This window comes from Euleptes europaea, chromosome 7 (assembly GCF_029931775.1).
Source record: "Euleptes europaea isolate rEulEur1 chromosome 7, rEulEur1.hap1, whole genome shotgun sequence".
In the NCBI taxonomy this organism is placed as follows: domain Eukaryota; kingdom Metazoa; phylum Chordata; class Lepidosauria; order Squamata; family Sphaerodactylidae; genus Euleptes; species Euleptes europaea.
In genome coordinates this window covers 64,682,749-64,706,554 of record NC_079318.1, presented here as the reverse complement: position 1 = coordinate 64,706,554, position 23,806 = coordinate 64,682,749, and positions in this window count along the sequence as shown.

Genomic DNA, 23,806 nt, shown 5'->3' with positions numbered 1-23,806 from the left:
TTCGGCGGGAATTCAAAGTTCGGGAAAAAAATTCAGCCGAATAAAGCCATTAAAAACACAACCACGCCTTTCCGTGGCTCGGGGGGGCATTTTTGGGGGTAGAGGTCCCAAAGTTTCAGGGGAGCTTCAAAGGACCCTTCTTGCCTGACCCCCCAAGTTTTGTAAAGATTGGGTCAGGGGGGGCTGAGATATGGGCCCCGAAAGGGTTCCCCCCCACCCTTAATGTGCATCTCTGAGCAGAGCTTGCCACCCGCACAAAGCTCCCAGCCCCGACAAACAGCTGATGAGAGCAAGGGCGGGGCAGGTGCTAAGAACTTTGCAAAGCAACACAACTGCAAAGCAACACCTTTGCAAACATGCAAAGGGCGGGGCAGGTGTGAAGAATTTTGCAAAATAATACAACTGCAAAGCAACACAAGCACGCAATGCAACACCTTTGCAACAGTGCAAAGCAACACCTGACACCTGGGAGTTTGCAAACCATGGAAAGGGACAGAGGCAGCTAGCTATGCATAATGAGCAGGAGGGGGCGGAATTTCTCCTTTTGCATTGGACTTGGGACCAGGCAGATGCATTCTTTAAGTCACCATTTGAAAACCAGTTTTGAGCAAGCATCAAAATAACCTAACTGATCTTATGAATGAGGGAAAACCTGAAGACATAAAAATGAAGCCCCCCCTCAAACCAGGGAGAGAGAGACTGGAGGGGGAACACACACCCCAGGCAGAACCGGCAAAAGTGTGAGGGTCTGTGTGTCTTTGTGTGCCGTTATCCCAATTCCCCCCTCCCAACTGAACTCGTAAAAGCAGTTCAGACCATTTGGCCTTCCCTGATCTCAGGCACCATATCTGTCAAGCCCTGGCTGGTATGTCTCACGAATGCCTCCCCTGCTGTGTTTCCCCGGCTGCGCTTTGGTTCACTCCCTCTTGCCAATTCCGGCCTTGGAAAGTAGATAACCCTAACTAGCTCTCTGGGGACGATTGATGTCTGTACCGTGCCCATCTATCTTGTAGCTTCCCATAACATAGGTGTGACCTTTTGCTCCTCTGTAGGGGATATAATTCTGTAGTTGAGCAGACTGGCTTACTTGCAACTTTAATCAGTGTGTGGACTGTATCTTCTGTAGTTTCCAATAAAAGAACCTTGTTTCTATATGCCTGGCTGAACAAGTGATTTTATGGGATTTGCACAGAGAGGTCAGGAACCCTCACATTAAGTTGCAAGTCCTTTACCACGTTGTCCTGCTCCTGTACCGTCTCTGGACAGTTATGGCTGGCAACGGGGACTCCAACGATAAGCCGGACGATGGCGACAAGAAGGGCGATGCTGTACCCACAAAACCGGACTCATCCCCTCCAGATGGGAAGTCGACTGGGAAGACGCCCAGTGAGCCCGACTCCAAAGTAGGTCTGGGAACTAGGCCCAAGCAAACTCGCTTGGAGAGCTGGTTGCAAACCCCCAAGCGTTGGTCGCTTCCGAAGAGCGACGCACAGTCAAGACGGACTGTGATGCACGGGATAGGGTTCGAGGACGATCCCGCCCGAAAGGAAGCCGTACTGCTTCATCAGATGGACGAGGAGCGGCGGCGCTGGCAGTCTGAACGCCAGGAATTGTTGGACCGGATGGATACTATGCAAGCAGTGATGCTGGAGATGGCCGGAGCCATGGATGCGATGAAGATTCAGACTCCACCCGCCAATCCGCCGGACGGTGAGCCTCCGGCCCCCGTGCCCCAGGCACCCCCCATCCGACCTGCTCCACCGGCCCGTAGGGATTTTAAAATCACGTACGACGGGTCGAGTGACTAACTAACGTTTTTCATGGTACAAGTAGATGTGTTTATGCGTGAGCAGAACCAGACTTTTACTTCGGAAGACTCCCGGGTCCAGTATGTCGCTTCTCTCCTACAAGGGGAAGCAGCTGCCTGGATGGTACAGCAGTATGAACTTCGCTCCCCGGTTTTGCGAAGCCTCGATGACTTCATGATTGCCCTTCGACACCGATTTGAGGACCCGCATTTGGGCGAGCGAGCAAAGGTGGCCCTACAACAGCTGCGCCAAGGTACTAAGACTGTCACGCAGTATGCTAGTGAGTTCCAGTCGCTCTCGAGTCGGGTTTTGGACTGGAGCGAAACAACCAAGGTGCAGTGTTTCCGGGAGGGCTTAAACCCGGACTTACAACACTGGGCTTTCATGCAGGGCAACCCTCCCGATGTTGAAGGCTGGATTCGCCATGCCGCCGATATTGAGAACCGTAAGCAACTGCTAATTCATGTCTGTACCGTGCCCATCTATCTTGTAGCTTCCCATAACATAGGTGTGACCTTTTGCTCCTCTGTAGAGGATATAATTCTGTAGTTGAGCAGACTGGCTTACTTGCAATTTTAATCAGTGTGTGGACTGTATCTTCTGTAGTTTCCAATAAAAGAACCTTGTTTCTATATGCCTGGCTGAACAAGTGATTTTATGGGATTTGCACAGAGAGGTCAGGAACCCTCACAAAAAGCCCCCTTTGGCTTCCCCCACCCACCCACAGAAACTGCTCCCTCCCCACACACACACAGACTCTGCTTTCCCCCCCACACACACACAGAAAAGAAAAATTACAGATTAAAGCCCCCAAAGGGGTCTTACTGTGGCTGTCTTCTGTTCCATCAGGAGGGGATGGGAGGCTGGGTAATCCAATATGATTCCATTTGTATCCAATATGAGATCCATATGTATGCATCTCTGGAGGGTGATCCATTCATCCCAATAGGGGAAAGGGGAAAGCCTATATCTCGGGGGGGCCTGACCCAATGTTTACAAAACGTGGGTGGTCTCTTAAGAAGCCTTGTCTGAAGCTCCGCTGAAAGTTTGAGGTCGGCACACCCAAAAATGCGCCCCCTGCAGCCACGGAAAGAGAAAAGGGGGGAGCCGATATTTCTGCCCCCACTGAACCCATCTTTACAAAACTTGAGTGGTCTCTTAAGAAGGATTGTCTGAAGCTATGATAAAAGTTTGGGGGCTGCACCCCCAAAAAAGTGCCCCCTGCAGCCACGGAAATGGAAAAGGGGGGAGAGGAAAAAGGGGTGGAGCCCATATCTCGGGACCCCCTGACCCAATGTTTACAAAACTTGGGGGGGTCTCTTAAGAAGCCTTGTCTGATGCTCCGCTGAAAGTTTGGGGTCAGCACACCCAAAAATGCGCCCCCTGCAGCCATGGAAAGAAAAAAGGGGGGAGCCCATATCTCGGGACCCCCTGACCCAATGTTTACAAAACTTGGGTGGTCTCTTAAGAAGGCTTGTCTGAATATCCCCTGAAAGTTTGGGGTTTGTACCCCAAAAAATGCGCCCCCTGCAGCCACGGAAAGGAGCGAATGTGCACAAGCACCCCAGCACACACACACGAGGATTTCCCTCTCTCTCTCTTTCCCCGGCAGGGCCGCACATCAGCTGATTCCTCCAGTACTCAATCCTGACTGATTGGCTAGAAGAAGACCCAGCTTGGCCACCGATTGGCCGGGGGAGGAGAATGCTGCTTACTGAAGGTTATGCTGCTTAGTGACGGCCCCGAATTGGCCGGATTTATTCGTGAACTCCCGAACTCGCTGAATTCGGCCCCCCCAGTTGCCCACCATTTTTGAGTTCGGTTCGTCCCAAACTAAAAACCACCGAATCAAGGGAAATTCGGCTGATTTTCAGTTCGGGCCGAACCAAATCAACAGCCCTATTTGGAATGCCCTCTCCCTTGAATAGGGTTTCCAGCTCCAGGTTAGGAAATACCTGGAGATTTGGGGGCGGAACCTGAGGAGGGTGGGGTTTGGAGAGGGGAGGGACTTCAATGCCATAGAGTCCAATTGCCAAAGCAGCCATTTTCACCAGGGGAACTGATCTCTGTCACCTGGAGATCAGTTGTAATAGTGGGAGATCTCCAGCCACCACCTGGAGACTGGCAACCCTACTCTTCAGGCTTGCCTGGAGAAAAGATTCCCCACTACAGGTTGAGAAATGCCTGTAGATATTGGGGACAGCGAAGGTTGGGGAGGGGAAGGTCCACCCTCCAAAGTAGTCATTTTCTCAAGAGGAGCTATCATTTGAATACTAGAGATTTGTTGACGTTCCAGGAGATCTCCAGGCTCCATGTGGAGGCTGGCAACCCCTAACTGGTCCTTACTTTACTGTCTGGGCCAAAACTAGGATGCTGGGCCAAAACTAGGGTTGCCTGGCATGGCCTGGTAACCAGCAAACTCTCCAAACTCTCTTCTCTCTCAAGGCCAATATCCATTCTGGTTGGCAGCAGCTCACCAGGGTCTCAGATGTAGGTCTTTCACATCACCTACTACCTTTTATCTGGAGATGCCTGGGGTTGAACCTGGGTCCTTCTGCATGCAAAGCATATGTTCTACCGCCACAAAACCATGGTCCCTCTCTGGAATGAAATTCAACATTAAAACAGCATGCATTGTCAGGGCTGTGAAAATGCTTTCATACTGTACCTTCCTCACTTAAAACATCATCTGCCTTCCTTCTCAATATCCCTGACTACAATTTTTTCCTGTGCAACCCCATTTAGGTTTAATATGGGGGTCAGTTTCAGTTGTGTGAAATCATGCAATATAACATTGGTGAATGTTAAACGTTTGCATGGTTCCTGTTAATTAATTGTTTGTTTGTCTGATTTTACTTGTGGGAAAGCCCAGTATATCCCTGTTCATTGCAGACCAGCAGCCTGGCGTACTCCTCTTGAGCAAAATGCAAAATGTTTGCAAAGAACCGCTACATCTGCATGCACTGAGGTTTCCAATTGCATGTGAAATTCAAGAAGCTGCTCATGGTGAACAGGTTTAAGGGGGGGGGGCGAGCCGCCATGGGCAGGCAAAAGCAGAGAAGGGCAGTCATGTACACTGGCCCTGAGATGAGCCGGATCCTCACAATAGGCAATGTCTCTGTTCGCTAAGCCTGGCATTTTCATCCTGACAGGTAGAAAAATGACTCTCCTAAGGGGGCTGGGAGGACTTTCAGAGACTGAAAGACATCTTAAGGTTTTAAAAGTGCAAATTGCATCATCATGACACTCTTTCACCCCCTGTCTGGCTAGAAAGGGCTGCATCCTTTCTTCACATACACACACACTTAATCTTTGATTCTCTGCACATACGCTTGAGTGAACAGGAAACAAACCTCATTATATTAGCAGGGGGTCGGGGGGGCTTTGATTTTTAATGCTCTTAGATGCTATTTAGAGGCTCAGGAAATATGTGAAAAGAATAACAAGACACAGTGGAAGGGGGAAGCTTGACAAAGATATTTCCTATGCATTTTTATATGTTGAGAAAAAATCGAGTTCTACCGTTCTAAGCTTTGTTTCCTTTTGTGCCTCTCCTTCCACCACAGTTTCCAGTGGAAGTGGGTTCAAATTATTTTCATTTTTGTTGTCATTACTTTTGTCATTGGTCATGGTAGATTGGAGGAAGGCTCTCCAACCCATGTTTCCAAGAGCAAGGGGACAAAAATGTATGGGCGGCCTTCTCCTACGCAGGAAAGTATGAGAAGTCACCTTGCTTAGACTTAAAATCTCCCTCTGTTTTCAGGAGTGGATAAGGAGGAGGGGCGGAAAACAGCTTGAGGGTGTCATTCCAGGTCAGGGAGGGCAGAAGCACTGGACAGCTTACAATCCAGTCAAAATGAGGCTCTTTTTGGTTGAATGGGAAGGAATTTGAAACTGAATTCTCATAATGAAATTAATGGGTGCTTACATTTGGCTGGAATGTGCTTCTAGGAACAGAAAAGTCTCTTCTGTTCCAACTACCTGTTCCAGCAACAGATACAGCACTCAAAGCAAAGGGACTTCCCCAAAACATACCCATACATTGTTCACAATGGCCTCTTCAATTACTTTTTGCAAGTTTCTGGCCATCATTGACTCAAAGGCTTCCCAGCTCCAGGTTGGGAAATACCTGGAGATTTTTGGGGGTGGAGACTGAGGACAGCAGGGGTTTGGGGAGGGGCTTCAATGGGATATAATGCCATAGAGTCCACCTTCCAAAGCAGCCATTTTCTCCAGGTAAACTGATCTCTGTTGTTTGGAGAGCAGTTGTAATTGCAGGAGATCTCCAGCTACCACCTGGAGGTTAGCAACTCTGTTCATTCAGGTACCCCCTAACGTTCCCTCTAGAATTTAAGCACTGTATCCAGACCAACCTTGACAGAAGCATATCTTTGCAGAGAATGGACTGATGCTTTGTTACTTTCTTTGTTTAAATCAGGAGGTTTTTTTTTTCTTTGCTCCAATTTAAATAAAGAAGCCCCTGGAGCCCTACAAGTAGGGTTACCAGCTCTGCACAGGCAAATGACAGATTTTTGGGGTGGTACCCCAGGAGGGTGCAGTTTCAAGGAAATGCAACATCACTTCTGGGTGACCCTCTAAAAATTTCCCCAATCTCTAAGGTTGGGGAAATTCCTTGAGTGGCATAGAGGATGTGACATCACTTCCAGATGGAGGGTTGATGGATGTATTATCATTTTAGGATGATGTTCTAGGAATCCACCATGTATGTTGATGGTGACACTCTAGGAATTTCTTCCTATATCTATTATCTTTATCATAGAGATTGGGGGAAATTCCTAGACTGTCAACTTCAATGACTCACTCTTCCCCCATTTTTTCTCCCAGACCTCAAATTATTCAAGAATGGGGACTGAGAGTGGGAGCTGAATATTACCTGCTGCCACTGGGCAAATGGTAAGTCTACCTTGGAATGAACTCAATGTTGTGTGGAATTTGCCCTAAAATGTTGGGGATACACCACTGTATATGCAAAATAAAAAAAAACCATAAGGAAATATCCCCAATCATAGGCTGTGCTATGAAAACACTCGACTCCATTTTATTTGCTTTACTTTGGGTATAAACTAGGGACTGACTGGTGTAATAAAGAAATTCCAAGAACAAGAAGGGGGCTGAATCTTTTGAATTTCAAATCTTGGCATAGGTGCAAGTGTGTACAGATGCCACCCATTTCTCACCAATACTGTTATAAATATATTTGCTGTTGCTCAGGATTCTCTGCGTACAGCAGCAAACCTCTTCTGTGTGTGCGAAGGAAAATGTTTGCTTCCCGCACAGTACTTTAGTCTTGAAGAAGGACACTTTCAAAGGATTTCTGGCTCTCTTCCTGCTGTGCCGTTCAGCTCATCACAGCAACGTTCTGCAGGAGTGCAGGTGAAAGATCTCCTGCCCTTCAGTTGGCTCCCTACTTACAGCACATACGCAGTCCGCTCACACCTCCAGAAAGCTGCAATAACTCTTTCTGCGCACTGCTGTCATCTCTTCTGCCAAGCTATGGACATCAGAAATTCATGGTTCCCAAAGCATCTCTTTTTTTGCTGCCTGACAGTCTTTTATACACCAGTGGCAGCCCGCCGAAAGCTGGCATCACCAATGAAGTCTGCTTCTTACACTGAAGACTGAGGCCCAAAGTGACTATCCTCCATTCTCCCCCTCTCTGCCCCTCCATTCACCCCATAGACTCAAAGGCCCCAGTCCAGAAATCTACTGAGCTTAGGGTTGCCAACCTCCAGGTACTAGCTGGAGATCTCCTACTATTACAACTGATTCCCAGCCGATAGAGATCAATTCACCTGGAGAAAATGGCCACCTTGGCAATTGGACTCTTTGGCATTGACGTCCCTCCCCTCCCCAAACCCTACACTCCTCGGGCTCTGCCCCAAAAACCTCCTGCCGGTGACAAAGAGGGACCTGGCAACCCTAACTGAGCTCTGTTGATGTGCTTGCAGGCCTCTCCCATCACCAAACAGATCATCTGCTCTGTTCTCCATTTTCATAGTGTTGCTTACCTGCTGGGCAGGTTGAAAGAAGGAGTATCTCTCTAGCTTCAGACTTTAATACAATTGGCCATCTCCCAGTGGTATTTGTCAGTTTCCCCAAGGCATGCATATCTTTTCAGCTCCTTCCTGCCCTAAACAGATAGACCCAATGTTTATTTGGTTTAGTTAGCTACCACATTTATATCCAGCACTGCACCCACACATCAGAAGAAGAAGAGTTTATTTTTATATGCCGGCTTTCTCTACCACTTCAGGAAGAATCAAACTGGCTAACAATCACCTTCCCTTTCCCTCCCCGCAACAGACACCCTGTGAGGTAGGTAGGGCTGAGAGAGCTGTGAGTAGTCCAAGGTCACCCAGCTGGCTTCATGTGTAGGAGTGGGGAAACAAAACCAGTTCACCAGATTAGGAGTGGGGAATCAAACCTGTTTCTCCATATCAGAGTCTACAGCTCCAAACCACCACTCTTAACTACTACACCACGCTCTCAGAGTGCCTCAGAAATCCTTTGCAACCAAGTTTTCCTGTATGGTCTAGGATCCTCTTGCAAATGATTGCTGTAACACAACAATCGTGCAATCCTTCAGTGATGAGTGAATACAGCGATTATGGGTTTTATCCATTTTATGAAAAACAAAGCAAACCTAGGCCAAAGCAAACACTGACCAATGATATCCCACAAGATATCGCCAATTGGTCTGTGCACCACAGGGTCATATAGGGTTGCCAGGTGAGTGGTTTCAGCAGACAATTGCCCGTCAATCCACCCAGCTGCTCCAGAGTGGCGGTTGCGGGTGTGCACACGTGATGACATCACTTCTGGTTTTACTTCTGGAAGCGCCGCATCACCGTGGCTGAATTAACACTTGAACCCCTTTGGGGTTAAATCAGCTGCAGCGATGCGGCGCTTCCAGAAGTAAAACCAGAAGTGATGTCATCGCATGCATGCACCTGCACACATGCACGGCCGCCCATCCTCCCCTCTAAAACCTCCCACCGATCGGGAGGGGGGACCTGGCAACCCTTGGGTCATATCATGACCTTGCTTGCATTTTAAGCATTGTGGAGAGAGGTGCCATGGCTTTAAAAGCCATTGAAAGTGGGGAAACAGAAGGCATGGGACAGGGGCTAACCACACCTTCTGTCACCTCTTCCCACAATGCCACTTCTCCCCCATCTCAGGGGCCTCCTGTAAGCTAGTTTTTTGTAAAAAAGAAGAAGAAACTGCACTCTGAGAACACAGATTATGTTTGCACACATTGGAGCTGTTAGACCCTCAGTGTATCTAGACCATAGTTATACTGATTGCTGCTCACTTCGGTTTCCTTGGCCATTTCTTTATTATGACTCCTACCAGCCTGGATTTGTACTTCCTTCTCCATGACCACCAAACATATTGTTTAGCAGTCATTTCTTACTGTCACAATTTATGATTTGTGCTGTCCTTCCACCTCCCTTGGCGTACCCATTCTCCGAGAGTTGCATACCTCACCCCCAGCCACAACACATGTGAGCAGAGATGTTGCCCAAGTTCATAACTACAAATCTGGAATATGGATTTGGCCATCTTGAAATGCTCAGCTGCATTATGAACGGAGTGTTCTTTCCTTCATGAGTTCATTTTCAGCACGAAAATTAGATTCTGCATGTGCTTCATCAGTTTCAGACTGAATGGGGTACCTTGTAGATGCACATGCATAAGTTCTTAGCATCTTACTTGCAAGGAAACCCTTGTTAATTGCTATGACATATGGGTCCATCCATCTGGTCTGATTGGCAGTGGCAATCCAGAGTCTTAGGGAAAGATCTGGTCACTAGAGATGGCAGGAACTGAACCTGAGACCTCCTGTATACAAAGCATGAAGTCTTCCATCGAGCCATGGGCATACAGACAGGCAATGCTACTTGAGTTCTTAAGACTGCTGGTGGGGCAGGGGGGAGATTAAGGTGACAAAATTCCTGTGGCCTGAGTTGCACTGAAGGTCTTACAAGCCAGACAGTTCACCTGCCTCATTTTGTTCTCATGCGAGAGCAAGGGAGCAGCTAGCAAAATGCCCATTATCTCAGCTAGAAGCATCTCTAGAAATCCATAATCGCTCATTTAAATCATAGCAAGTGCTCTCCTGCAGCCAGAGAGTATTCGCTGTGTTTTCCAGTTAAGCAAAGGGGTAAATGAGCAATTATGGATTCCCGGAGAGGCTTTTTCATCCTCTCTTCCATTAAAGACTGGTGAATTTCTCCCCTCTCATTTCCTGTCACTCCACCTTCTCTATGTTCCTTAACTGCATGAAGAGTGAACCCAAAAGGCCATGTTGGCTCTTGGCAATCCTCTAAGTTCTTATGGGTGGGGAGAGAGAACTAGAATTATTGCAGGACCGTGGGTCAGCAGGGCTTGGGTCAGAATGGACAATCAGATGGAACATTAGAAGTGCCCCTGGAACATTAAAAGTGCTTCTTTTGGCTGAGCAAATTCCTTGTCAAGCTCCCCCTCTCTAAAATAATGGGAAGAAGTTATTCTACCAGTTGTTTCTACAGGTAGACAATTGCTTGCTGGACAAATTTGGTGTTCAGTAATTGAAACCTCCATTGCCCCCACTGTTTATGGCAAAACATACCTTAAACTCAAGCCTTAAAACACCCTTGAGCAGATTATATCTGGAAAGAGAAGTTTTCACAACATCTTTACAACAAGCAGATGGCTGATTCCTAAGGAGCTGTAATCCCTCCTGACTGGTTCCTGAAGAGAAGGGATGGTTTCAGAATGCTGAGGTGTGGTTTTTTTTAATCTCCTTGGCATGTGGTGTGCCTTTTTCCCAGCCTGCTCGAAATACCTCCTGTCTAAATCTGCTTTCTTAACAAAAGACAGACACCTACCTCCATTCTGTAAGGGAGAAGGTGTTTCTCCTGTGAGTAGTTCACAGTTTTAACAGTTGTGTTAAATCAGATCATTGCACAGGTTTCATTAGGGATGCTTCGCAAATGCCTGAACTTAATTTAGTATCATCTTTCTTATTCCTTCACATTCCCCCCTCTCCTCCTCTTTGTCCTTCAAGATCTCCCTTAAAGTGAAAATGCTAGGCATTTTCAGCTGTGGAAACTGGCCTGTGGCCATCCTGCATAGAGCGGTAATTCTGTCGGATTTCACAAATCCTAAGCAGGATCAGACTGGGTCAGTATTTGGAAGACAGGCATTAAAACAGCTTTTAGATGCTGTTGCCAGTTTGATGATTTTGATAGGAGTTCCAAAGGTCTCCCAGCAGGGCTTCAATGTGATCGTCATCTAGTAGTGCATAGCTTAACTGGCATTATGTCAAGCTTTTAGGGCAAAAGAGTGCCACTGAGCATCTGCAGAGTGTACCCTTGAATTACCACAATCATTTCTCAGATACCTCAAGGAAGAAGAAGAGGAGGAGGAGGAGGAGTTTGGTTTTTTATGCCAACTTTCTCTACCACTTAAAGGAGAATCAAACTGGCTTACAATCTCCTTCCCCTCCCCTCCCCACAACAGACATCCTGTGAGGTAGGTGAGGCTGAGAGAGCTGTGACTAGCCCAAGGTCACCCAGCTGGCTTCAGGTGTAGGAGTGGGGAAACCAACCCGGTTCACCAGATTAGCCTCCGCTGCTCATGTGGAGGAGTGGGGAATCAAACCCGGTTCTCCAGATTAGAGTCCACCGTTCCTAACCACTGCTGTTAACCACTACACCACTCTGGCTCTGCAGAGAAGTGCTGCTTCTCTGCAGATTTAGGCACCAGAACATCTCAATCAACAGATTCAGTGTTGACTCAGACAGTGCGTTTTTGAGAATGGTTTTAGCATTGCAGAACTTGCAGGTCATCATCTTGTATCCCACTTTTCTCTCCTAACTCAGACAAGCTTGGAAATTGGTATCACAATGGCCTATATTGTGTTTAAATAGAGTTAACTTTGAAATAAACATAAAAATGACAGATTTGGCTTTAATAAGATTGACCTCATTTCCTTGCAACTGCAAATTCATTTAATTAAACTTTGAAAATTTTTCTGATCAATAAGCAGTTATGCCTGATCTCTGAGTCCCTCACTGAGCAAGGCATTCGTTTCTTCAAAAAACTCCACAGCAGTGTCAAAAAGGTTGTAAAAGCATCTCACACAGATGCCTTTTGATAATCAACGAACTTCAGTTTGGGGGTTAAGATGAAAAATTTGGACAAGTGAGGGGAAAAATAGGGTAATGGTAATAAAAATTCTGGAAATCAGATGACAGATTACGCTATGTGTTTATAAATATTGGGAGGGAAATTGGGTATATTTCTGAAAAATCAATGTACAGAATTGCTATATATTTACAAGTTTTATAAAATTCCTTTACTCATAGAATAATGCTTGACTGAGTATATGTGTTTTATGTCTGAAAATACAAAAAACTATTGGTGGATACTGGATAAAACATTGAAATGTTTGACAGAAGTAAATTGTATACATAAAAGGTCCTAGAAGGTCCTGGAAGACCAGAATTTCTTGGAAAAGGTCCTGGCAGTCTGGGAAAAAAATAAGAAAAATAATGGCTTGCACTTAAAGGAATGACAATGATCTTAATTTATTTCCTCCTTTTAATACTTGTATTGTTTTTTCCTTTCACTTTATTACTTCAATTCTGAATAAAGACAATATGTTACATTTATTTATGAATATTTGTCTAAATGTCTTTAAGTTTTGCTGAAAATATATCCAAAATTTTACCCAATATTTATATTTATTTACCATATTTTCCCTTATTACCGGATTTTTTATTTATACAGTTCCCCATTTTTTTCTTCTAAACCTAAATTTCTCCTTAAAAATGCATTTTTTTCCTTTTTGAAAACAATTATTGGAAAATTTTAAATACATATATAACCTAGAAGTGGCAATCCACTTTGGTACGGTAGGAGTGATCATAAAGATTCCATAATATCTTAGCAACTAAACCAAAGATTTTTTTTTAATTGCCAGCACACCAAGGCCAGGGACAAGGGTTCCCAGGTCCCCCCCCCTCCTCCAGCGGGAGGCTTTTGGGGCAGAGCTCAAAGGGTCACGCGCACACACTGATGCACTGATGCACATGCGCATCACTTCCAGTTTACAACCGGAATTGTCGCCTCGTGAAGAGCCTTATACCTCAAGTGACGTGATGTGACGCCGTGTTGACAAGCGTGTGCACGTTTGCCCCACGACTCTCAGCTGGTTGGCGGGCAGAGGGGTGAATTGCCGGGGGTTTGCCCGCCACCACCGGGCACCTGGCAACCCTACAGGGTCTGATGAGACTGTGGGAGGCGATGAAGCCATCATCCCTATCCAAGTGTCAGCCAACTATTACAATGTATGCACTATGAAAATTATGTATGTGTGAGAGCAGACTGTGAATGGCAAATGTGAGAAGTGTATATACATGAATATTATTACTCTATATGTAAAGTTACAGGTTGTATTCATAGTAACTTAAAGAAACAGAAACAAACCCGAAATGAAAACAAATGCAAATGATTCTTGTCAGTGGAGCAGAGACAGAGGGAAGGAAATATACCTGCTGCCTCCAACCACTGCAAGCAACATGCACATGCACTCCCACGCATAGGGACAGGTGTTCTGAAGTGCAAAAATATCTGCCAAGTGCAACGGAAAAGGCTGCTTTTTCAAGGAGGAGAACACCATGGATAAGGAGGGACCCTTTAACCCAGAGTTGCTTTTGCTTCTCCATTGGTGGAAGAGTGCAGGTACCTGTCCCTCCACAAGGATACAAGCAGCTCAGAGCAATAAGGGATTAGCAATAAGGGTTGAAGATCCTAGCCCCATGCTGTTCTTTTCTACGAAAAATTAGCCCTGTCACCTGCATTTGTAAAAAAAATAAAAAAATAAAATGAACATGAAAGGAAATGTAACGTGTAGTATGACCCACAATCAAACTCTGAGCATGAGCAATACCCACCAACTAGGTCATTCCAAGGATACTCCCCTCCATCTGTTCTCTTTCTTGTACACAATGAACACCCCCTTATTTAAAGCAAGGGGTGTCTCTTAATATAAGACAAGCCTACAGAAAAGAAGTGACAGGGTTTTGCAACCTTTGCTACTGCTTCAGTTACAGCAGTGTATTTTATTCCCTGATCTTCAAGCTAGCAGTGAAATACAAACTCTACTGAATTTATGGCTAACTTCTTCTTTTTCATAATGGTAGTTATATGTATTTCCAAAGAATATTGCCTGAATAATATGGATAGTGAGAACACAGTGCCTCTTCTAAGATGCCCTATTTGACTTTCAAATGGTGTCCACCACCGAGCTGTTTCTGTCAGTGCTGAGCAAACGAGTGTCAAACATATTTTATGAGCTCAGCCAGTTCCCCCCACCCCCTTCTCCTGACAAAATAATAATATAGTTCTATTTTATGCATTTTGGCTATGGACACAGCCACTCAATAATACTTACACACATCTATTTGAAAGCAGACAGGGTAGGTATTAACCAAATAAAGTTTTACAACTCCACTGAGGGTAGATTCATGAGAGATATTACTGGTCAGCATGATGACCAGGCTGAAAAGCAAGGAAGTAATACCAAGTTGTATTCCTCTGGGTCTCAAGTCTAGCACTTCTAGACTGTTTCATTAGTGACAATGTGGGGAATATGCTGATCAGATCTGCATCAGGCAGACCAGCAGAAGTTCTGGGGACTATGCCACTCCTGGACTGGTTCTTGGGGGGAAAGGCCATTCTCCTCAGGTGTCAAGAAGTCTTGTCAGGATCCTTCAGGCTCTCTCACAGTCATGAGAAGAGCTGGATGATCTGCAAGTGAATCTTCCCAGCATTTTTTAAAACCCAGAAATAGCAGCTGATTTGGATTTATTTGTTTATTTTTTATTGGACTTATATCCTGCCTTCCATCCCAGCCAAAGCCACGTTCAATGTCAATTTGATACTTATTTAAAATCCAGCAATTCCAAGCTAAAATCAAATGGCATTCAGATTTGACACACAGGGCCCTAGCCAGCCCAGGAGGAGCAGCCAGGCTCCCCTATTTGAATGCTAAAGAAGATATGGGGGCGGGGAGGTTAGGGTTTCCAACTTCCAGGTAGTAGCTGGAGTAGGGTTGCCAGGTCCCTCTTCACCACCGCTGGGAGGTTTTTGGGGTGGAGTCTGAGGAGGGTGGGGTTTGGGGAGGGGGGACTTCAATGCCATAGAATCCAATTGCCAAAGCAGCCATTTTCTCCAGGCCATTTTCTCTATCGGCTGGAGATCAGTTGTAATAGCAGGAGATCTCCAGCTATTACCTGGAGGTTGGCAACCCTAAGCTGGAGATCTCCTGCTATTACAACTGATCTCCAGCCGATAGAGATAAATTCACCTGGAGAAAATGGCTGTTTGGGCAATTGGACCCTATGGCACTGAAGTCCCTTCCCCCTCCAAACCCTGCCCTCCTCAGGCTCTGCCCCAAAAATCTCCAGGTATTTCCCAACCCGGAGCTGGCAACCCTTGGGGAGGTAGAGAGGCCAGCCCTGATGGAAACTATTGCTGCCCTCAACCATAGGCCTGGCAGAACATCTCAGTCTTACAGGCCCTGCAGAACTGTGCTAGAACCCGCAAGGCCCTAGTCTCATCTGAGAAAGCGTTCCACCAGGCCAGGGGCCAGGGCCCTGGCTGAGGACAGCCGGACACTTCTCGGGCCATGGACAACCAGTAAAATGGCATCTGCTGAGCGTAATGCTCTCTGGAGGGAATACCGGGAGAGGCTGTCCTGCAGATACATGGATTGGGGGCCACATGGAATTATAGGGGATTTAATCTTCCCCCAGTTAGTTTTGGCAGTTGAAACTTATGTCCTCCATCCTGTTATTTGCTTTGGAAGGGGGGGAAATGACATGTACTGGTCAGAGAGCCAGCATGGTGTAGTGGTTAAGAGCGGTGGTTTGGGCTTCCGGTTCCTGTGCCGACCGCCGTGGCAGCTCAAGACTAGAGCTCCGGGCTCTAAAGCGGAGTGGGGGGAGGTTCCCCCCCCCCGGAACAACGACGCGGCTCCCCTGGAAGGAGAGGGGAAGCTGAATAGGTTGCCGGCTCGCGCCCCGACCAAGGTGCGTCCGCTGCCTCAAAATCGGCAGTGAGCGCCAGGAGGGGAAAGCGGATGAGTCAGCACCATTAGATCTGCAGGAGCCCGGGTGGCGGAGGAAACGGCACGGAGCAAAGTAAAAAGGTTTTTTTTTTCTAATGATTAACATTTGCTAACAACTAACTCACGGAGGTGTCTAATCTGTTATCTAAACAAGGAGAAGCATTTCTGATTCTGTTTTCTACACTCGCTAACCCTAACAAAGTGAAACTTGGCTTTTTGCCAAAGTGTTGCGCATTTAAAATTCCAGCTGTGCCACTTCAGACCTGAGAAGCATTTGACCAGGACTGAAAGCAAGTGAAACATTGGCAATGGAGCATTGAAGGAATATAAATGCTATATCCTCTCCAGAATTGATTCTTGACTTTTGATTTTTTCTGCTTGAAACTGAATGTTGTTTTGAAATAAAAGACGTTTAAACAAATATAGCTGAACTAATGTTTTAAGCAATAATTCTCACCCCCCCTCACCCTCCCTGGATTACAATAGCAGCCACCTCAAGTTTTTTACATGGAAAACAAAGAAGACAAAGTCAAAAAAGACACAGAAAAACATCCTAAAGTATTAATAAAAGAGACCAAACAGCTTCAGATTCAACAATCACTACAATTTAAAAGAAGAGCTTCTGTCACCAGTCCTGCTCTTTCACCAGCTTCTTCTCCTGGAACAGAGACATCAATAACAGCAAAGATGACTAAAAAACCTGATGCCACTCTTAACTCTCTACAAGAACTGCTGACTAAAACACTCCAAGAGGTGACATCAGTTAAACAAGAGGTGACAGAAGTTAAACAGGAAATGGTCTCAATGAAGCAGGAAATGGAATCTGTTAAGCAAGGCCTAAACCAAAATGCAGTGGCTATTACTACACTTCAAGAATCCATCTCATCTTTAGCAGTAAAACAGGATAAGCTTGATGCAAAAGTTCAAAAGCAAGCAAAGGATAACAAAGAAACCAGAAAGAGGGTTGATGCTCTTGAATTGTCAATGGAAGCCTCCCAGGAACATGAGCAATTGCGAGATGACAGTACTGCAATGTTGGAGTTGAAGATAAAGGAAAGTTGGATTCGTCTACGTGGTTTAAAAGAAAAACAGGAAGGTACAAACCTGAGAAATTATTTGAAAATATTGTTGGCTGATTTTTTACAGGAAGATGATGCTGTGGTGGAAGGTATGATAATTACAGCCTACAGAATGAACTCTGCTTATGCTACAAAAAATAAAGTTCCAAGAGATTGTTTGATTCAGCTTTTTTCCAGAAGTCATCGTGACCTAATTTTGAATAAACATTTTAACAACCCACTAACAATTGATGGGACTCCGGTGAGATTGATGAAAGAAATCCCTGGAAGACTGCTGAGGAAAAGAAAACTTTTTGCAGAGTTTGTGGAAAGACTGAAATACAATGGAATACAACATAGATGGGAATACCCCCAGGGGGTTTCTTTTATCTTCAAGGCTAAAAGAGTTAAGATCACAGATACTGTCAAAGTAGAACAATTCTTGCGAAGATATGAAGGGGAGCTACGCAAACCACCAGGCCAAACTTCAAGAGAACATGATGGAAAGGATCGTGCTGAAGAAGAAAAGGCAGAAGAAGCAACTGGGGGGGCATCATCCTCAGATGAGTGAGGAGTGGGGAGATGGCTGAACAAAGGGGGGGGAAAAGGGGGGAAGAGGGGAGGGCGAGAAAAGGATAATGGAAGTCTTTAAGAGAAAAAGAGAAATAACTATGGAAATTTGAGTAGGAGCTTATATTAATAATAAAAATGCTACAAATTGTATCTTGGAATGTTAATGGTTTGAACTCTCCAATTAAGAGGAAAAAAGTGTTTTACCATCTACAAAAGTCCAAAGCTAATATTTTTTGTTTACAGGAGACACATATATTACCAAAGGATATTCACAGGTTGGAGCAAACAAAAATGGGCAAATTATTCACTGCGTGTAATGAAATGAAAAAAATCAATGGTATTGCTATGTATGTCCCTTCAGTATTAGAACCTAAACTTTTATATAAAGATGTAGATGGGAGGATTTTAATTGTGGAAATTGTAATGGGATTTCAGAAAATAATATTAGTGGGTATTTATGCAACTAACATAAATCAGAAATTATTTTATTCTAATCTAGCATCGATATTAGCAGAATACGCTAATGGGAAAATGATTTGGATGGGAGATTTTAATGGGGTAATGGTACCAAGATTGGATAGATCTACAAAGAAAAAAAAGAGTAAATATGAGGGTAAACTTCCAAGTATTTTTAATTATATAACAGATCAATGGGAAATGTTTGATATATGGAGATTAATGAACGGTAATAAAAAAGGGTATACTTTTTATTCATCAAGACATTGTTCCCATTCAAGAATAGATATGTTTTGGTTATCTAAAGATATTACAAGTTTATCTGAGGCTCCTGAAATTTTACCTAAGGTGTTTTCTGATCATAATGCGCTAATGTTAAGGATTAATATAGGTACAAAAAAAAATAAATCTTGGGTGGTAAATGAATATTTACTTAAAAATAAGAAAATTGTGGATACATTGAAAATAGATATACAAAACTATTTTTTAGAAAATATTGATAAAGGGACATCGGATGATATTGTATGGGACGCAGGTAAAGCAGTACTAAGGGGTTTATTGATACAACAAAATTCGAGATGGTATAGAGAGAGAGAAGGTAAAAAGAAGAAATTGTTAGAACAGATTAAACAAGAAGAGAATCTATTGAGAAAAGTACAAACTAAATTGCTTAAACAGGAATATAGAGATAAGATTAAAAATTTGCAATATCAATATGAATTTTTAATAAATACGGAAATAGAAAAAAAATATGTATAATAGGCAGAAATTTTTTGAACATGCAAATAAACCAGGTAAACTATTAGCTTGGCAACTTAAGCATAAAGAAAAGAATTTACCTATAATAAGAATAAAGAGAGATGGTAAGGTTACAATGGATAAATGTAAAATTGTAGAAACTTTTGTGGACTATTACTCAAATTTATATAGACAAGGAGAGGTTTCAGAAAAAGAAATAGAGACATATTTGAACCAATTAGAATGGACAGGAATTTCACAAGAACATAAAGAATTATTGGACGCTAATATAACCTTGGAGGAATTAAAAGCAGTAATAGGTAAAAGTAAGTTGAATAAAGCACCAGGAGCAGATGGTTTTACAACATTTTATTATAAAGTTTTTATGGAACAAATCTCTCCACATCTTTTAAAAGTGATGAATAACTGTTTGCAGAATGGATCTATTCCAAATACCTGGAAACATGCAAATATAGTGTTAATTCCTAAACCAAACACAGACTTATTAGATGTTAAAAATTATAGACCAATCTCATTATTGAATAATGATTATAAATTTTTTGTAGCGATTCTGGCAAATAGATTGAAAAAAATACTGAGTCAGATTATTCATAAGGATCAAGCAGGCTTCCTTCCCGGAAGGCTGATCAGCCAAAATGTTAGAGTAGTAATAGATCTTTTAGAATGTGCGGAATTTAGCACTATACCTTTAGCAATGATATTTTTGGACGCAGAAAAAGCATTTGATAATGTAAATTGGAAGTTTATGAAAAAAGTATTAGAATATATGGATTTTGGAAAGAAATTCCAACTAGCTATTGAAAAGATCTATACTTACCAATCTGCTAGATTGTTGATAAATGGGAATATAACATCACAATTTGAAATACAAAAGGGCACCAGACAAGGTTGCCCTTTATCACCATTATTGTTTATAATAACGTTAGAAGTTTTATTGAAAAAGATTAGAAATAATGTAAATATTATAGGTTATAAGGTTGGGAGAAATCACTTTAAACTTAAAGCATATGCAGATGATTTAGTTTGTTTTTTAACTAACCCTATTAGTCAGATTGCAGAATGGAAAAAAACGGTGGAGGTTTATGGAAAACTTGCAGGATTTAAAATTAATAAAAACAAAACAAAAATATTGGTTAAAAATATGACACTCTTGCAGCAACAAGAATTATCAAAAAATACTGGTTTTACTATAGAACAAAAAATAAAGTATCTGGGTATTTGGTTAGCTTCAAATAATTTTAATTTATTCAAAAATAATTATATAAAAACATGGCATCAAATTAATACAGACTTGAAAAACTGGCAAAGAATACCTTTATCACTATGGGGTAGAATTTCAGCTGTTAAAATGATGGTTTTACCCAAAATGCTTTTTTTATTTCAAAATTTACCAATAATTAAGGGGGTTAAAATATTTAAGGTATGGAAAAAAGATATTTTAAACTTCTTGTGGAACAAAGGAAAACATAGAATAGCTTACAAAAATTTGATTCAACTAAGAGATATAGGTGGATTAGGCTTACCAGATTTAAAAACGTATTATGAAGCAGCATGCTTTGTATGGTTGAAATCTTGGATAATGTTAGAGGATACTGAATTATTAGAATTGGAAGGTTATAATTTACGTTTTGGATGGCATGCTTATTTATGGTATGAGAAAGAAAAAGTAAATAAAGATTTTAATATTCATTTTGTTAGAGCTGGTTTGTTTAAAGTGTGGAAAAAGTATAGAAAGATATTAGAAAATAAAACTCCTGGATGGCTCAATCCAGTGGAAGCTTTTATGAGAAGAGGAACTCAGCTGAATTTAGAAATGGATATATATAGAAATATTATTAACTGGAAAGAAGGGATATGGATTCTAAAAAGTAGAGAAGAACTGGATATAAAGGATTGGTTTCTATACTACAAAATAAGAGATATATTTAATAAAGATAACCAAATTGGATTCAATAGAAATAAATCAGAATTAGAGAAAATATTAATAAAAGGAAATAAAGGACTGATAGGTAGAATGTATAAATTGTTAATGGAAATTAATTTGGAACAAGAAAGGGTTAAACCAATTATGATTAAATGGATGAAGGAGCTAGGTTTTAACATAGATTTGGAACTATGGGAAAAATTATGGAAAAAAGAATTTAAATTTACAATAACCAATGAAATTAGAGAAAATCTATATAAAATGTTTTACAGATGGAATATAACACCAGTGATGAATTTATGGCTAACTTCTTCTTTTTCATAATGGTAGTTATATGTATTTCCAAAGAATATTGCCTGAATAATATGGATAGTGAGAACACAGTGCCTCTTCTAAGATGCCCTATTTGACTTTCAAATGGTGTCCACCACCGAGCTGTTTCTGTCAGTGCTGAGCAAACGAGTGTCAAACATATTTTATGAGCTCAGCCAGTTCCCCCCACCCCCTTCTCCTGACAAAATAATAATATAGTTCTATTTTATGCATTTTGGCTATGGACACAGCCACTCAATAATACTTACACACATCTATTTGAAAGCAGACAGGGTAGGTATTAACCAAATAAAGTTTTACAACTCCACTGAGGGTAGATTCATGAGAGATATTACTGGTCAGCATGATGACCAGGCTGAAAAGCAAGGAAGTAATACCAAGTTGTATTCCTCTGGGTCTCAAGTCTAGCACTTCTAGACTGTTTCATTAGTGACAATGTGGGGAATATGCTGATCAGATCTGCATCAGGCAGACCAGCAGAAGTTCTGGGGACTATGCCACTCCTGGACTGGTTCTTGGGGGGAAAGGCCATTCTCCTCAGGTGTCAAGAAGTCTTGTCAGGATCCTTCAGGCTCTCTCACAGTCATGAGAAGAGCTGGATGATCTGCAAGTGAATCTTCCCAGCATTTTTTAAAACCCAGAAATAGCAGCTGATTTGGATTTATTTGTTTATTTTTTATTGGACTTATATCCTGCCTTCCATCCCAGCCAAAGCCACGTTCAATGTCAATTTGATACTTATTTAAAATCCAGCAATTCCAAGCTAAAATCAAATGGCATTCAGATTTGACACACAGGGCCCTAGCCAGCCCAGGAGGAGCAGCCAGGCTCCCCTATTTGAATGCTAAAGAAGATATGGGGGCGGGGAGGTTAGGGTTTCCAACTTCCAGGTAGTAGCTGGAGTAGGGTTGCCAGGTCCCTCTTCACCACCGCTGGGAGGTTTTTGGGGTGGAGTCTGAGGAGGGTGGGGTTTGGGGAGGGGGGACTTCAATGCCATAGAATCCAATTGCCAAAGCAGCCATTTTCTCCAGGCCATTTTCTCTATCGGCTGGAGATCAGTTGTAATAGCAGGAGATCTCCAGCTATTACCTGGAGGTTGGCAACCCTAAGCTGGAGATCTCCTGCTATTACAACTGATCTCCAGCCGATAGAGATAAATTCACCTGGAGAAAATGGCTGTTTGGGCAATTGGACCCTATGGCACTGAAGTCCCTTCCCCCTCCAAACCCTGCCCTCCTCAGGCTCTGCCCCAAAAATCTCCAGGTATTTCCCAACCCGGAGCTGGCAACCCTTGGGGAGGTAGAGAGGCCAGCCCTGATGGAAACTATTGCTGCCCTCAACCATAGGCCTGGCAGAACATCTCAGTCTTACAGGCCCTGCGGAACTGTGCTAGAACCCGCAAGGCCCTAGTCTCATCTGAGAAAGCGTTCCACCAGGCCAGGGGCCAGGGCCCTGGCTGAGGACAGCCGGACACTTCTCGGGCCATGGACAACCAGTAAAATGGCATCTGCTGAGCGTAATGCTCTCTGGAGGGAATACCGGGAGAGGCTGTCCTGCAGATACATGGATTGGGGGCCACATGGAATTATAGGGGATTTAATCTTCCCCCAGTTAGTTTTGGCAGTTGAAACTTATGTCCTCCATCCTGTTATTTGCTTTGGAAGGGGGGGAAATGACATGTACTGGTCAGAGAGCCAGCATGGTGTAGTGGTTAAGAGCGGTGGTTTGGAGCAGTGAACTCTAATCTGGAGAACTGGGTTTGATTCCCCACTCCTACGCATGAAGCCAGCTGGGTGACCTTGGGCTAGTCACAGCTCTCTCAGAGCTATCTCAGCCCCACCTACCTCACAGGGTGTCTGTTGTGGCGAGGGGAAGGGAAGGTGATTGTAAACCGGTTTGAGTCTCCCTTAAGCGGTAGAGAAAGTCGGCATATAAAAACCAACTCTTCTTCTTCATTTGCCCTTTTGTATGTTTCCAAGATGTATATATTTATGTATTTATTTCATTTATACCCTACTTTTCTCCCCCCTGGGGACCAAAAGCTGCTTATGTTGTTCTCCTTTTCTACATTTCATTCTCACAAAAGGCATGTGAAGTAGGTTAGGCTGAGAGTGTGTGACTGGCCCCAATAGGTCACCCAGCCAGCTTGCATGGCAGAGCAAGGATTCAAACTGGGATCTCCCAGATCCTTGTCCTACAATCTAATGACTTCTCTACGCTGAAAGGCTAATAACAGGACTTGGAGGGAGGGGGTTTCTGTTGGTTGGGAAAACTGTGAATGGATGGAAAAGTTAAATCCCCTTCATCAATATGGCCCCAGTCTGAACTGTGGCTGCTATTTCTATTTTAAAAACAAATATCCCCACATCATGCCTATACCCTGGAATTCTCAGCTGGCCAGAATTCCAGTCTCCTCAGATTCCCCAGTTTTATGAAAGGACATACACACTGTGTCTCAGTGGTACAGCATCTGCTTGGCATGCAGAAGGCCCCAGGTTCAATCCCTGGCCTCTCCAGTTAAAGGGACTAGGCAAGTAGGTGATGTGAAAGACCTCTACCTGAAACCCTGGAGAGCTGCTGCTGGTCTGATTGGACAGTACTGACTTTGATAGACCAAGGCAGTATCAGGCAGCTTTGTGTGTTCGTGTGTTCAACCCAACAGTCAGGGATTTCCGGCAATAAAACAAAAATTTAGTTGGTTTCAATTTCCATGTAACATTTCACCAAAGGATAAAGAAGAGTTTGTTTGATG